We start from the raw sequence: 4,443 nt of genomic DNA, 5'->3' as shown, positions 1-4,443 counted from the left end.
GAAGAAAAAAAAGACTTTGGCAATTAAATTAATTAAACTAGGGTAAATACTGGAGGATATGGATTTGGATGTCAGACATCAGCTATAGCTGTAGCAGTAGTGCTTTTGGTAGTGACTGACACTAACAAATAAAATGGAAAAAAAAGACATTAACCAAACAAACCTGGCATAATGAGTATAAAAATTACCAAACCTACGAATTCACTCAAAGGAAGAAGAAAAGCTAATCTCTTCTTTGGTTGAAATTTTTTTCAAGGAATATTTCTACAGGGTGTGTCTAGATTATTAAAACAAAATCATAAAATGCTCAAGTTCTTCAATGACAGGACCATTATGTGAGAAAACAACTCCATTAATGCAATCTGATGGTATTCAGCATCTGTTGTCCTCTGGAGTACCATTTGTACAATGTTTTTGATGTGCAAGTACTGCTAGAGTATATCACTACCTAGTATGCTGACCACAATTTGTGTTTACTCCTATGTTGTAAGCCATGATATCGGTGAACAAGGCACTTTTCCATTACAAAAGTGAATTAGAAATAATGGAAGAAGCAAAAAGAACAAATTTGATTGTGTTTTTTGTGAAGCAAAAGGGGCATGACTTAGTAAAAGTAACTTTCGTGTGACAGTTGCTAAGCTTCTCAGTAAAAGTGAAAAATGGCCTACTAATATAATATTAAGGTAAAAAGCCTGAGTATATATGGACTGCTTTAAAAGAATATGTGTAAAACTGTCAGGATATAGTCCTGGGTGGAAAGTGAATCAGAGTTGCTACATATTGCAAACATTCAAGCCCAACCAACCTAAATTCCACTCCAACATTATGTAGTGATATACTGATGACAAAGATATCAGAATTGTGCCAGTCAGTCAACAGATACTTCAATTCTATAATAAAATTTGACAGCAGTCTCAGGTAATCAGGTTGGGACACTTTACATTTATTTGTTTTAATCCTTGTTGTTATGGTCTCCAAGGGTGAGGTTTAGGAGACACTTGATGTTTCAATTTGGGAAAATCTTCAGAATTGTCCACATGTGGAGGATGTGTGGTGGATTTTGCATGACGAAGAGCATTTCGTTTCCCAACACTCTTAGATGGTTTTGCAGCTATGTGACCAGGACCACGCTTAACATGCTCCAGTAGATGTTCACACTTTCCAACAGACAGGAAATGTTTCTCAAGTGTCAAGATATAGTCAATTGCATCTTGTACATTACAAGATGATCCACTCACAATGATGCTAGAATTACTGCAGCTTCCTTTTGAAGGTACACGGATGTCTACTTGGAATTGTTCCATGATTTTGTGGATGGATTTTCCACCAAATCCGATAATATTGGCACAAACCTGATGGTTCAGTGGGATTTCCTTGGAAACAGTTTTTTCAATCTTACGCAGCATTTTCATTATTGCATCTCGAGCTCCTAGGATATTGTCTTTAGAACCCGAAATGGTAATTTGATCTTGTGCTGGATTGACTCCTTTCTTTGGAAAATGAACAGTAACATTATATTCTGTGCAAATCTGGGAAATAAGTATACCTTTATTACCAAAGATCTTGGAATGATATTTGGGATCTAAACTGAATGTTTGCCTAAAATTTCTTAATGTCCGGTCATCCATTTCCATTTGTAAAGCTTTTACTTGTTTTTGCAATTTCATCTTGGCTTGTTCTACATTTGCTTCAAGGCCCATAATAGATATGATATGAAAATTTCCTCCAGGTTGTGATACCTGAATATGAACTTCAAATTCCTTTATTAGCTTGCGTAAGCCACTTCCTTTGTGCCCAATGATATATGGGTGTAGGTGAAAAGGTACTTGGACTTCAGCAGTGACAGGAACAAGAGACTCCTCAGCTTGCGTGGCCTCCTTGCAATTTTCTCCTTTGCCTGAGATAGACATGGTGTCACTTTTTTTTGCAGCAGTTGAAACTGGCTCTTTAGTGTTCTTACCCCCCTTTTCTTTCCCAGTTTCCTGAGCCTCTGAATGTGTGTTTGTAGTTGGTTTTTCTGTTTCTGGAAATTTGATTTGAACCTTACAATCTCTTGCAATTTGTTGAATTCTAGAGCATATTGGTCCCATGATAAAGGGATGGAATTTGGGGGGAACAATACACCGAGTTGTGATTTGGGAACCCAAGGGCTCAAATATCTCCTGAATATGTTTCTTTGCTGCTTCAACACAAGCTTTTGCTCCTTTAATTGTGACTTTTGTACTCTGTTTTCCTGCATATGTAAAGGTAATAAACACACCACCGTATTCCTTAATCATTTCTCTTAAAAGCTGTCCCTTTTGCATGACAAAATAACTATGGAATTTGGGATCGATCATTATGCTGTCCTCCACCACATTCTCCAGATCTTTCAGTAAAACCTCTACCTCTTTTTGCACATCTTTAACAGCCTCTTCTGTCCCTATGATGGTTACTGATTCTTGATCCTTGTTATTAAAGGTAGGGAAAATGATATGTGCCCCTGTCTTCTCACAGATTTTATGAAGGTTGCCACCATTTTTACTCATAAGAAATTGGTGATATTTTGACTGTACAGGGACATCCACGGAGTAACTCTTTGTCTGTTCTTCTTCTGCAAGTTGCAGAAGTTTTTTCTTAACCTTTTCAACACTTTCTGCAGGGCCTCTAATAAGGACTTTTTGAAGGCCCAAGTTGGTACTTGGAAAATGAATATGTACTTTGCCACATTCTTCCATGATTGAAGTAATCAAAGATTCTTTAGAATCAGTTAGGGATGTGTGTAGACTAGGAGGAATAGAAATTTCCACTTCAGAAACTTTGACTGCATTTTTATGCATCGAGAGAATCCAGTTGCGAGTTACTTCACGGTTTTCTGGCTTCCCAACAGTGATGTTATTCTCTGAGTTGCAGCTTGATGATGGAAAGTTTACTCTTCCTCTTGAATATAGGTTGGTAGCATGATTTCCCCTTTGCAAAGACCTATTTGGATATACAATGTATTGTCTTTTGGAAGTCATTGTTGGTTTTCAAGTACATGCAATCCAGATGTGTTGCAGATCATTCAGCAGCAGCCCCAAGACTAAAAAACCACTTATAGTTGTCTTTTAGCATATTACTGTATGAGAAAAAGAAATACTTTCAGGACATAATTTGTTTCAAAAGTAATCCATAGGATAAAGACAATAAAATGATTATCAGATTCATTTACTTTCCTGAGAATACATTAGAGTTTCGGGTATTTACCTATCCTTATATGAGCACAAGGTAAGTTCAAATTATAAGAACTGTATGGAAATAACCAAGTTATTTTCAAAAGGAAGTTCATCTTTCAAGTATTCTTATGGCTTTCATAAACAACTCTGATTGCTCCAAACCCAGAGTCAATATTTTTTCGACTGTACCAGCTGTTGTTTCAAAATAATTATTGCACAAATATAGCTATCTACATCGCTAAAACCACTACATTTACCAGTGCTTGCTCTTTTCAGTAACAATTTTTAGAATACATATCTAAGAATTGCAAGGAACTGTCTGGGTCATCAAATAAAAAGACATGAAACCATTATGGGGACTCATTGTGAAAGGAGATATTGGGAGAAGTGGGAGGAGTGAAGAGTGTAGCAAGGAAAGATTATAACAAAATAATTTTTACATTTATGAAAACATTATTATGAAATACAGAATTTATAATTAACATATGCTGATAAAAGTAGAAAACTTTATGCATTCTATGTGTTCTATTCATGGGATTTTAGAAAATTTAGGGTTTAAAGTAATATCTTAACTCCTCTGGAAAAAGTTTCCATTACCTACATGGATCCCCCATGCTCATTTAAAGGAAACTCCCATTTCTACCACCATATAGAGGCAAAGCATATATATTTTTTTCTTTTTAAAAATATTTTAATTGAAATTTTTAAAAAAATATTATTTTACATACTAACCCCAGTTCCTTCTCCCTCCCACTACTCCCACTATTCCCTCCATCCACTCCTCAGAGAGGGTGAGGCCTCCAATGAGAAAATCATCAAAGTCTATCACATCATTTGGAGCAGGTTGGAGGCCCTCTCCCCTGTATCTAGGCTCAGAGAATATCCCTCTATAGGTAATGGGCCCCCAAAGCCCATTTGTTCACTATGGATAAATACTGCTTCCACTGCCAGTAACCTCATAGAATGTCCAAATGTACCAACTGACACTCATATATATGGGGTCTACTTCAGTCTTATGCAGGTTCCCCAGCTATCAGTCTGGAGTCTGACATATATCTTGCCTGATCTTGGAGTTTCATAATAGTAATATAGTCTGCACAATGGATAAATCTCAATTACTTATTTGAATACTGTTTTGAGATCCACATTTGTTGAGACATAGTACTATATTCACCTTTTAATTTGGAAAAATATGACATTTCTATTTATAGCAACCTTAAAGATTGTTCTGACTCACATTCTTTACTGG

General features: G+C 36.1%; 1 non-coding gene across 1 annotated transcript; it reads right to left on the bottom strand.

Annotated features, from left to right (window-relative positions):
• Positions 1-965: 965 nt before the first annotated feature.
• Positions 966-2,999, bottom strand: Vigilin. The gene has a single exon (XR_003488391.1). It is a non-coding gene; the product is annotated as a vigilin (transcript).
• Positions 3,000-4,443: the final 1,444 nt, after the last annotated feature.

Source organism: Cricetulus griseus, chromosome X (genome assembly GCF_003668045.3).
Source record: "Cricetulus griseus strain 17A/GY chromosome X, alternate assembly CriGri-PICRH-1.0, whole genome shotgun sequence".
NCBI lineage: Eukaryota > Metazoa > Chordata > Mammalia > Rodentia > Cricetidae > Cricetulus > Cricetulus griseus.
This window is presented reverse-complemented; position numbering and strand designations above follow the sequence as displayed.